The sequence below is a fragment of the Engystomops pustulosus genome, chromosome 1, assembly GCF_040894005.1.
Source record: "Engystomops pustulosus chromosome 1, aEngPut4.maternal, whole genome shotgun sequence".
In the NCBI taxonomy this organism is placed as follows: Eukaryota; Metazoa; Chordata; class Amphibia; order Anura; family Leptodactylidae; genus Engystomops; species Engystomops pustulosus.
The window spans coordinates 113942482-113955578 of NC_092411.1; the positions used below are offsets into that span (position 1 = coordinate 113942482).

Here is a 13097-nt window from a genome sequence, read left to right on the forward strand (position 1 = left end):
TCTTTCTTCATTGTCACCTATGTCTCTGGTGTGCACTGATGAAAGCTAGTGAAGGTTAGATTGAGGAGTCGATGAAGGAGTTAATGGGCCCCTTATGGAATGTGTAAGGACTGAGCTTATATACATTTTGGAAAGCAGCTGTGCTTATTTAGTTTGCTTTCTTCCAAAATCCCAGGTAGCAATACTCCATATTTTAAATATTTTCTTGGGCTCAAACATCATTTTATGCTTGCCAAGTTAAAAAAAAGAATAATACAGGAATGAATTGATGACTATGTTATGGTCATACTTTCACGGGAAAGCAAACCAAATAGCACCAGTGGAATAAAAAAAAAAAGTATATTCAAGAAATAACACATGTCCATTAGAAACCCATTAGTAGAAATGCGTTGCCTTCAATATGTATTTATAACTTTGTAGGTTCCCCACAGAGTTGCACTTTACAAGAAATGTTTACTATGCATATAGAGTTGAATATACATAGATTTTTGCATCTCTTTGTGGAAAGGCAACAGACAGAGATGTGGATCATTCCATTCTTGCCTGAATTTGTTAATGACAAATAGAAACTCAAACATACCTGTTTATACCTCTATGCAAATTATACAAATGCATTGAATAGAAGAAGACATGGAAATGTATGGACCTTTATTTTCACACATCACACACAACTCTTTTTTTTTTTTTTTTACATACTTACTACTATTGAAACATGTTTATTAAAATGGAAGAAAAACAGTAAATTTGTTTCAATTTAAAGGAAGTCTACCACTCCATTTAACCTGTACAATGCACCACCAGTGCTTTGTAGAGGTAGATAGTTGTGGCCTCCTTCTGGCCACTAAACATAGTGTCTGCCAAAAAAAGCTGGATGGAAAGATGTAGCAAGCTCCTCCTGAGTGAAGTACACTCCTCCCCCTGCATTCAGTGGGGCGGGGGGGGGGGTGGTCCCAGGCGACTTATCCCACTGTATAGGCATACAGTGGGACACATAAATAATAATAATAATAATTCTTTATTTATATAGCGCACAAACATTACGCAGCGCTGCACAAAGCATGTCAAATTGGTCCCTGTCCCCAATGGGGCTCACAATCTAAACAACCTAACAGTATGTTTTGGAGTGCGGGAGGAAACCGGAGTACCCGGAGGAAACCCACGCAAACACGGAGAGAACATACAAACTCTTAACAGATGTTGACCTGGGTGGGATTCGAACCCAGGACTCCAGTGCCGCAAGGCAGAAGTGCTACCCACTCAACCACCGTGCCGCCCTTTGTGCCACACGTTCAAAGGACACGTCGGAATCCTCCTGACCTTTCCTTACAAGGCATGACAAAAAACGTGCTGTGAACCCAGCCTATCAAAGATAATAACCAGATGATTCATGAAAAACAAAAAAAATATTTAATGTTAATGTAAATTAGGCTGAAGGGCTCCTCTGCGGGCTACAACTACACGCCCTCCACACCGCTTCTAACTTGCATACTGCCTCCTCATTTCATGTCCCCCCTGCCATCAGAAAGTGGGCATGGTTACAGTTGCGCAGATCCAATGGTCAGGTTTGGTGTTTGCGCCCCCTGGTCATATTGCTGGTTTGGTGGCTGAAAAGCCAATCCGGCAAATTGACGACCCTAGCAATTAGCCATAGCTATTATTATTCTTTGGTGTTCTGGGCCCCCACAGGAAATGTCACATATGTACAAGATCACTTAACCGATTTGTGCAGTGCTGCGTTATCTATTTATCTGTGTGCGCTATATAAATAAAGGAATTATTATAAGTTATTATTAATACATTTTAGTCTATATCAACAGTCTTTCCTTTTTTTTTTTTTTTTTACCCTTCGGGAGAGCCATCTAACTTTTTATGGCAAAAAAAAGTTACAATTTAAAAAACTTCCTACAATCCTTTACGTTTATAATTTTTAGACTTTGCAGATTTATCTTTCTTACTTTTGCCAGATTTATCATTCAGTTTCAGAAACATTTATTAACCATAGAATGTAAGCTCTTACGAGCAGGGCTTATGGTCTGAGCCCTCTCTATGCATGGCTTCTGTTTGTGCATTATACAGCAAACACTCGCTACTAACTGTTAACTGCTTAACCCATTCCTGCCGCAGCCCTTTTTCATTTTTGCGTTTTCATTTTTCACTCCCCACGTTCAAAAATCTGTAACTTTTTTATTTTTCCATGTACAGAGCTGCGTGACTGCTTATTTTCTGCGTAACAAATTACACTTCAAAATGGTTGTATTTAATATTCCATGCTGTGTACTGGGAAGCGGGAAAAAAATTCCAAATGCAGTGAAATTGGTAAAAAAAACACATTTGTGCCGTATTCTTGTGGGCTTGGATTTTACAGATTTACAGTGCACCCCAAATGACATGTCTACTTTATTCTTTGGGTCGGTACGATTATGTGGATACCAAATTTGTGTAGGTTTTATAATGTTTTCATACATTTAAAAAAATTAAAACCTCCTGTACAAAATTTTTTTGGGGGATTTTGCCATTTCTGGCGCTAATAACTTTTTCATACTTTGGTGTATGGAGCTGTGGGTGGTGCCATTTTTTGCGGATTTTGATGACGTTTACAATGTTATCTTTTTTAGGACTGTACGACCTTTTGATCACTTTTTATAGAATTTTAATTTTTTTTTTAAAATGGCAAAACAGTGCCATTATCGATTTTCCGTTACGGGGTTAAACGCAGTGAAAAACAGTTATCATATTTTGATAGATCGGGCATTTTCGAACGCGACGATACCTAATGTGTTTATGATTTTTACTGTTTATTTATATTTATATCAGTTGTAGGGAAAGGGGGGGTGATTTGAATTTTTAGGTTTTTTTATTATAATTTTTTTATTTTAACTTTTTTTTTAAAATTTTTATTTTTACTATTTTTCAGACTCTCTAGGGTACTTTAACCCTAGGGTGTCTGTGCGATCCTATCATATACTGCTATACTACAGTATGGCAGTATATGGGGATTTTACTACTCATACAATACAATGTGCTGATAGTACATTGTAATGAATGGGTTAACCCGAAGTAGCTTCGGGTCTTCGGGTCTTTTTTTTTTTTTTTTTTTAAATTGGACTGCATTTGATTTTTTCAACTTGCAAATACATAGCATGGAATATACTCTCAGTTGTGGTACGCTTATGTGTGTGGGGTACTTAGGTTCTTTTGTATACATCTATACGATATATGGCCATTTGTCCATGGAATTTTGTTGATTGCACTCCTCCCCACCACTGCTTATGGTTGTCACTACTTTTACTATTAGGCCTGAAGCACACAAAATACGGGCCACAAGACGGCTGCAGTTTTTTGCCATCTCGTCCCCCCCCTCCCATGTCAAAGTGTGCGGCCCCCAATCCAGGTAGGAATAAGACCTGCTCTATAATTCGAGGCATGTGTTTGGTGCAGTGAGCCCGTCAGTCTTACTGCACTAGACTAGAAGATTTCTACAAGAAGAGGGCTGTAATGAAGCCACAATTTGTGCGGATAGCTCGTGGATATATGATCGTGTGCATGTTTTGCTGTTTTTACCACTACCTGCTAGGATTTTGGGGAGTCCTTTTGCATTTTGTGCAATATTCATTGTGACCTTATTATACATACCATTTATGGATGATGACATACCCAGAGTTAGAGTGGGTTACATAGGTCTTTCTTCTATGTTAGACAAAAATGTAATTAACAAAAAATCTAATATACTAGTTTACTACTAACAGGTTGTTTCCATATCCTGATGTTCCTCTAGTTAACTGGAATGTCAACCACATTGTTTTCTTTCATAGCTTTTGTAAATCCAGACATTTGCCTTTACCCATGTGTGGATAAGTTCAGCTGCAACATTGCAAAATGCAAACTTTAGCTAAGCCCTACTGATTTTAAAAGTTCAATAATGAAAATGGCATTTTGTGAAGTTTTGTAAATAAGCTATGGCACTATAATGCAAGGTTGGCATAATAGAATATGTGAAGAATACATTTTTTATTAATGTTTATACTGTTATAATTCTATTAATGAATCTGTATAGTTTCACTCACTTACATTGTACAGTTGATCTCCTATTAATGGGTCCCATCTTTGGATAGAGGCTGGATGCAGGGTTGGGGCTTTGCAGGGCAATGTTGGCTGATTCATTTCTTTGCCATGGTTTAGACAGGCCTCATCATACAGGTTTCTGCTTCTGCCAGGTAATTTTTAGCAAACATAGAAAAAAGCTTGGGAGAACCCTCTGAACCAGCAAACAGTGTTTTTCTTCTTTGTATCTGTTACCTAAAGCATCCAGAACTCTTTCTACCGATAAGCTTTGATAGTGTATTTGTTTCCCTTGGCATCTTTATTAATTTTTGGTATTTTTTGGCATTTTTGGTACATGAGGCCTAATGTGTTTAGGCTAGTTGTATTCCTTTTTGTCAGTGGTGCTTTTTCTTTTTAGATAGTTAGATACGTTTTTTTGAACACCACCCATTAGGAGATTTGTGAAACCTTATGAACTGTGAAATATTCTGAACATAGCGAATGTCAGACTTTTTTCTGTGACGTATGCCATCTTTCCCCCCTGGAGTTACCATTTAATTACCTGACCATAAAACCGTTGTAAATGTGGACACATTAAAAAAAAAAAAAAAAAAAAAAAAAAGAGAGGTTACGCAAACTTAATTGTGTAATGGCTAAATGTATGAACATCGTATCATTTTAGTTTTGGCATTCGAATTTTACATAAACATAGAGATATAAAAATACAGAAATTACAATTGTCAGCATTCTCTGCCTTGCTGATTTTAATGCTAAAGGCTATAGACTTCTAGGAATTAATCTAGAGTAGATTTTACATCATGATTAGAATTATGTAACAGGTTTAATTCTTTCAGCATCACATGTCCCTTGTGGGATTTACTGATTTGAAATGAACTGTCTTCCAAGAACTTCACAATATATTCAATAAGAAACCAAAATACTGCGGTGCAAATAAAAAAAATTGTAGATTCCGTACAATGTTTGCATTCCACCTATTATGGGCTTAAAACCTTTTCCTAATAGTTTGTGCCACTTTTATTGTGACCAAGCCTCTTTCCAGACAAGAAGACAAATTTATACATTTACCTCTTTTTGTCTGAAGTGTTTCATGCATTGCTAGCTAGTCTGTCATTTATTTTGAGTTAACTTTTTTAAATACAGATGACATGCATGTTAAAAAACAATCTTTAAACTTGTGCACTTCAGATTTTAGAAGACAATTGGAGCATACATTTTAAAATTAAATGTATTGAGGAATGGCATTGCACATGATATGGGATAAAAATCATTAAGAAATGGCTTTAGATTCCAACAAGCAATAGGACATGTCCTATCTTTTTCCCGGGTACGGTGCCGCACGTGTGCGCCGTGAGCCCATAGAAGTGTATGGGCCGTATATACATCCCCCGTATATACGTCCCCCATACATGTGTGTGAATGCAGCCTTACACCGGTATCGTACTACCTGAAGATTTTCTGTTCGGTAAATCCACAGCATTGTACAGTAGCAGTGTAGTGTATTGAATTTATGAAAGCCCCATTTACATATTGCTGAAAAAAATCTGCTGGGGATTGATATGCAACATGTTGTTTAGTTGCTGTGGACCATGGACTAGAAATCAACCTTTGCAATGCGTCCCAACCCCCCCACTGCTATGGCTTGCAGTATTACTACTAGGGAAAATTCCATGGAAGGGCATACAGAATCCAATGTGGTTTCTAAATACTGCTACTCTGTCACCTTGCTTATAAAGAACTTTGGCACAAATTATATTAGATTTCTGGTGCATGTTGTAAATCAACATAAAGTATTTTTTAGGAAAAAAACATTTTTTTTTTCATTTCTGAAATTTTTGTCTCCATTCTATTTCATTAAACCTATTATCTGAATAGGGTAATATAGTCATATAGACGGTAGATTTCACTAGTTGGTAGAAAAGATTTTTAAACCCCCAATCAAGTTTTTAGAGACAACGATAACGGCATATTGACATGAAAAGCGGTCAATGAGTTACATTAGACCTAAGGTTGACTTAATTTGAGAGACACATTTTCCTACTCGGCCTATAAGAGTTTTGTGCTGAATGTTCAATCTGGCAATTGTGTCATTGTATGCAAAGCTCTATGTAAGCAGAGATATTTTGACTATATTTGCATAATGAGCATACTGAAAGGCTCTTGGTTTTGTTTGCAAAGAGAAGACAGATTTAGCTGCAAATTACTATATAGGAGCTTTCACCTGTCCAGCTTCACTGCTCTTCTACACCAGAGATCTCCAGGATTAGCTATATCTTGACAAATTTCAAGGGGATGTTCGGGACAATGTTTATTTTTTTTTTAAATGTGTCACGGGAAGCATTAAAATGGCAAACTAGCTATTTAGCCCATTCTCTTGGGCCTTGGTGCAGCGTGGCGTCTCTGGTCACCAATATTTAAAAAAATGAATCCTGAACAACCCTTTTCAAATCTTCTCCACTACTGTCGGAGCCAAGATGGCTGTGCCTATATGATCCTGCCATCTAATTGACCACAGAGTATAAAATGGCAAAAGAGAAGGCAAGGAAAAAGCGTTAATAGTGTGATAACATCTACACTGGAATCATGGGTACTATGTGAATTGGTGCTCACCAATTTTGTTTGTGCAACATATAGGAACAACTCTATTCAACACCTTAATCAAGAACCATATGGGGCTGCCTTCAGATAGAGGAGGTCATCTTTGTTCTGTAGCCACACTCAACAGGATCGTATTAGAAAATCTAGGTTTGCGCAAACCTTGCCCACAGGATCAGTCTTTTTTTCCGCTTGAAAAATGGGTACTTGGGGTGAAGACTTTAATTACCAATAAAACTATGTTATTACTTTATCATTCATGTTCTCTTTCTGTACTTGAGTGCGTCATTCATATAGACTACAACCATATCATCTAGGTGACCGTAGCACTAAGTGACTGGTGTTTAATACAGCCTATAAGCCCTCTTCATACAAGCTTAAAGGGGTATTCCGGGAATATGAATGTCTGACACAAAAACCCATGATGATATAACTAAATGAATACAACAATACTCAATGTCATTAGTCACAAAACTAAGCTTAAATAATTTGATTTTATGATTTACAAAGTTTATGGCCTCCCTAAAGTAGGTGGAGTTATCACTAAGATGGCCGCCACTGGAAACTACAAGTTCCATGATCCTTTAGTTCTCAGTAACTCCTCCTACCACTTATGCTCTGCTCCCGGTGATGATCTAACAGACTTTCATTACCATAGTAATGATGTGTAACTGCCATCACCTCAACACTGGCCATACTGGATGCACTGCAACCAACCCACTACAGCCAAACGTAGTGGTGATCACATGACCTGCCCAGGCAGGTGCAGGAAATGTGATGTGGACATGTGACCAGCGGCCATCTTCTGTCTTGCAGCGGACCGCGCGGAGGAAATTAACGGACTGATTAAAGGGCCAGGAGCATTTTAATTCTTCATTACAGTCTATATCATCAGTATTTTCTGCTAAGGGGAGCAAAATTTTAAATAACAACCAATTACACATTAGCTTATATTTTGAGTGCCCATTTGTATATGAATTATGCTTATTCCTGGAATACCCCTTTAATGTCGGCACAGCCAACTATTAAGAGATACTTCTTACAGATCTGTACCTCCTGTAACACTTGGTAAGGACTGCTGTTTTATGATATGCGCTTCTCTAGAACTCCCACATGGCACGAGCTTTCGCTATGCTTTTTTTTAACCCCTAAAAAAACCTAAAGGGTTAAACTTCTTAAAAGTGCTTTTTCATACTTTAAGGTGTGTAGTTTACATTGGGTAATTTGCAAGTCTAGCTATGATTTAGGCCTCTCACAGTCAGTTAAAAGTTGATCAGGTCCATCTAAATACGGGTTTTGCTGATATTCCCAAAAATTTGAAAAATGGCAGCCAAATTCTGTGCCTTTATAACATTCTAGTGAAATATGTGGAAACTTAAAAAAGCATGCCAACATAAAGCAGACATTTGGGAAATGTAAGTTATGAATTTATTTGGGTGCCATGACTACCTGCATCAAAAGTATACAGTTTTTTTCATAACTAAACACACAAGATTTCATCCAAATTTTTAAGTCATTTGAAGTACAATCTCAAAATCCCCTGGATATCTTATAGCATTCCAAAGCTATAACCACTTATAGTGACACAAGGCAGTAATAGGCTGAGTCCATTAGGGGTTAAAAATCACGTATTTGTGTTGTAATATGTGTTAATAAAGATTGTAATATACTTCATCTCATTTGAGCTAGTGGGGTAACTGAAGCTGATGGTCTTCAGTGCAAAGTCTGTGCCAGGCCCCAACTTTAATTTATTGCTTATAGTACTAATTTTCTCATATTGAAAAGTGACACCTTATGGGCCCCCTAAGCCTCTTGGGCCCAGTTGCGACTGCACCTTCTCAAGTTACACCCCTGAAAACAGCACTGTCCCTCTGTAAAGAGTAATTTAAGATGATGAGCTGAAACAAAATAAAAGGAGAAATGCAATCACATGCCTTGCAAGATTGCACTGTATAGTGTCCAGTTTATCATATGTCACAATCTGATGTGTATGGGTGTGGACATCCCTTATGTCTTCAAAGGAGAAATAAAAATGCTATTTGATTGCCAATAACTATCAAATGGCTGTGATGGGGCACACCTTTTATGTTTAATAATGGCCTTTTTAGAATAAAAGGGGTGTATATGTGCACTGTGATCACATATAGTCAATGACATTTGAGCCCCATACATGACCAGCGTTCTATATGGTATAGCTAGCTTGTATGTTATGGCTTTGAAGCAGGGCTATGTTTACAGACTGTTGCCAGTAAATGGTTCTGTCAGATGCACAATGGAGTCTTGGCATCCATTTAGAGGCTCACTGACACTCTGCAGGCAGAGTTGTAAAAACGTGCATGTGAATAAATAAACCTCCCATCAATATGAAAAGCTTATGACAAATATCTCTCAAGTATATGGAAAAAAAATGTTTATGGAATATAGATGTGCCTTGGCTCCCTCATTCTGACACATTAATGACTGGTATCTGCAGAATAAAATGAAAGGCTTTCCATGCTTACAAACTTGGGTTTTAAACCTATATGCAATGAGTGCTCACACCCTACCCCAGCTTCATACAATCATGGTTTTATCTCCTTTACAGTACTTTCTAATGTGTTTAAAAGTAGTCTTTACAAACATAAAGACAAATGTACACTTATATGTTACAAATGTATACTTATTTTCTGAGAGAACGCCCAATACTGGGTACTTTTTTGTCCAGCCGATCGTAAAGGTCCTGGCAACTTTTCTGATATGTTTAAAGGGCACCGGGATGAAATATTGTATGCAAATGAGACTGAGGGGCCATCTCGGGCTCATTTGCATAGAGTCCTTTTTTTAATCCCCACTCCCCCAGACGATTGCATGCAATTTCAATTGATTTGGCTTTGACGTTTCGAATATCTACTGGTGTCCGATTGTAGGTGCTAGGCAGTGTTAGACTGGCCCGTCAGGGTACTAGAGGATCCTTTGGGGGCCCAGGCTGTAACCGAATACCAGGCCCCATTAATGCAGCAGAAGATAAATTAATTTTAAATCCTGTTAGTGTCTTTTTGATGATGGTGAGTGGGCCCAAGGGACCCCTGTCTAACACACTGGCACTGGGTGTCTGACAACAAACTACGGTATGTTCACAATAGTTTAGGAAAACTTTGGCAGAACACTGTGAAAAATCAGTTACCTTATATACTCGAGTTTAAGCCTAGTTTTTCAGCACAAAAAATGTGCTGAAAAACCCAAACTCGGCTTATACTCGAGTCAAAAAAATAAATATATCTAAACTCACCTTTCCGGCAACCCCTGTATATCTTCTGTGCGAACTGTCCGGCAGCGGCGGCAGGCTATATACACTGGGGCAGAGTCTGGCAGGCTATATACACTGGGACAGGGGCTGGCAGGCTATATACACTGGGGCAGGGGCTGGCAGGCTATATACACTGGGGCAGGGGCTGGCAGGCTATATACACTGGGGCAGGAGCTGGCAGGCTATATACACTGGGGCAGGGGCTGGCAGGCTATATACACTGGGGCAGGGGCTGGCAGGCTATATACACTGGGGCAGGGGCTGGCTGGCTATATACACTGGGGCAGGGGCTGGCTGGCTATATACTGGGCAGGCTGGGACCAATGCATTTCCCACCCTCGGCTTATACTCGAGTCAATAGGTTTTCCCAGTATTTTGTGGTAAAATTAGGGGCCTCGGCTTATACTCGGGTCGGCTTATACTCGAGTATATACGGTACTTACCTTTCACAACAATTTTCTTCTCTACACTGCTATGAACAGGCAAGTGAAAGGCAAAACACACATTGTTACTTACTGTATCAAAGAGTTTTGGTCAAAATGCAAAAACAAGTGCTTCATTTTTTATATTTTCTTTAATGAATGCAGAAATATATGAACATCATCCTTAATAAAAAGGCAAAGATAAACCGTAAACTCTTTGAAAAGTGGCTGCATGTAACTTGACAGTATTTTCATGAGCTAATAAAACATGAAAAGAGAGTGTACCCTTGTATACTGCAGTAGCTTAAAGGTTTCCCCACAAACAAAAGTTAGGCCTTATCCACAGGATAGGGCCTCATTTGCTGATCAGTTGGGGTACTCGGTGATGTGACCACCACAGATCACGAAAACGAGGGGTCCAGTTATATGTGGGACCCCTCGCCGCTCCATCAGACTAATGGAGCAAACGGCCGCGCATAACCGTTCATGCGCGGCCGTCTGCTCCATTAGTCTGACTTAGCAGCGAGGGGTCCTACGTAGGTACGTGGGATATCCCGTGGATAGGGCATGAATTTTGTTTGTAGCGAAAACCCCTTTAAAAGACATGGATACAAGATGGGAAGGAAATAAAAAGTGATCCAGTTGTGATTCTCTGAAATAATGATGTTTTATACCTAGAGAAGACAGACTAAACATTTGATGCTACCAGTTATGCCACTTCTATATTGGCTAAAAAATCTTCAGAATGAAACCTATTTTTGAGATTTTATAAATCCTTTTTTTGATACTGGTCTGTGTAAAAAGAACTGCCTAAAATAAATAAACACTTTTTGTCTGCATTTATTATTATATGGAGTGGTTCTTTGTCTGTTATAAACGAAGATTAGTTGTGATTCTAATTTATTTTGTATGTATTTATTTATGAAACTGTTGAGTGGGTTTTACTATTTTAATTATTTACTCAGCCTCATATTTTTTTAATTAAATATTTTGGCCTAAATCTTACATTTTTCACATGCCTGCAGGCTGCAGACCAGCAAAATACAAAAAGATCTGGTTTTAAAGAGCTAGTCACACTTGCTGAGGTTTAGTTAAAGGGCTTTTAACATGCAATGTCTGATCATGAAGGGTCTAACTGCCACAGAGAAAGTTGGTGGAGCTGAGAATGGGTTTCCACATGGGTCAGTCCAGCTCGGCTCAGAGGACAAGCAGTTGCCAAAAGTCCAATACACGAAATGTACAAGTCCTCCAATCTACATGCTACAGGGGGTGTGGCAATTGGACCCCACAATTTGACAATTATCCTGTATCCGGTGGGTAGGTGGTAAATTTTGAGAAAAACAATTTGATCAAGGGAGTAGAGGTATGTGTGGAACCACATACCATTTTCTACCCATTGTCTGTATTTTAGAGAAGTCCAAATGGCATTATGTTAATTGTTATTTGCTGTTGTTCATCTGAGATTTTATTTATCTAAAAACACCTTATAAGGTATAGATTTTTTTTCTTATATGCCGAATATATAACAAAACCATGGAATTAAAAACGGATCAACATACCACGTCTGTATTTCTGATCGTGTCCTTTATATTGTCTTGCTGATTCTTATGTGAGTGAGGGTTAGATGAACAAGATTCTCCTCCCTGACCGTATCCCCAGATATTTCAACAGTTTGTATTTAGCAGCACTGAGAATATGAGAGCCTGAAGCTGGAAAAACTTCTAGAAAATTAATCAAGTTACTCAAAGACATTTTGTTATTTTAAATTCATATAGTCTGAACAAAGTTTGTTGGAGGGTTAGGTACACAATTACAAATCATATAATGGTAAAAATTTTTAAGGTAATAAAATATTGGCCTTTTCCTCTATGCTTTTCTGGATGGCTTGAATTTACTGGAGCAGACTACAGTATTCAATGAGGAACGGCTATGTTTACAGTTGCGCAGGGAGCCAGTTTACTCAGTGTGTTCTAGTGAATACAGCTCTAAGAGATATTTAGGTTGACAAGGAACCAGAAGTTCTAGTGGTTTAATTCTGCTATGTATTCATGGAACTCTTGTAACCCACAAGGTAAGTAGTGTATTCACTACCCCATGAAAATAAACATTATGTGGCGGGAAGGATAGCAAGCAATGGGTGTAGATATAAACCACAAAGCCTAATAAAAAGGATGCTGTCAACTGAAAAATAACTCCGCTTGTTTTGTATTTTGACATAGTTAAATGGATTGTACGGTCACAGACATTGCCCTACACTTTTTAGATTATCAAAAGTCACCCCCTAAACTAATTCAATGATTCTATTGAGTTTTAGAGTTAATTATATCAAAAGTTAGTAAGTCAGCTTTTGTTTATACTAACTCATCTCCAGGGAAACGACAGGTAGACTGCGTCCAGCACTCGTCACGGATGCGTGGTCCGTAGTCTGCGATCTGCGGCTGTTTGCAGTCTCCATCTTCCTGTGTGTGCGCACACAACTGAGGATACCTGCACCGGAGCTTGTAGAGCGTGCACGGCAGTTGGAGTGGAGTATCATGGGATTTGATGCGGAGCGACGTGGCCATAATGGATGCTCGGTTTCTGGCTGCAGTGATCAAAAAGTGTAAAATTAACCAATTCCACACAAATTTCAGTGGAACACTGTGTATTTTTACAGAGGAGGTTTTTCTTTGGCTTCTGGGACTGTATAACCCCTTTAAGTTTTACTGACATTGCAGCAGTTTTTAGTTCTGATT

At 38.5% G+C, this 13097-nt stretch overlaps 1 protein-coding gene across 2 annotated transcripts in view; it reads left to right on the forward strand.

Moving 5' to 3' along the window:
• The window catches only part of LOC140131617 (guanine nucleotide-binding protein subunit alpha-14), a 119131-nt gene that overhangs the window by 43171 nt on the left and 62863 nt on the right, over positions 1 to 13097 (forward strand). The window lies entirely within an intron of this gene.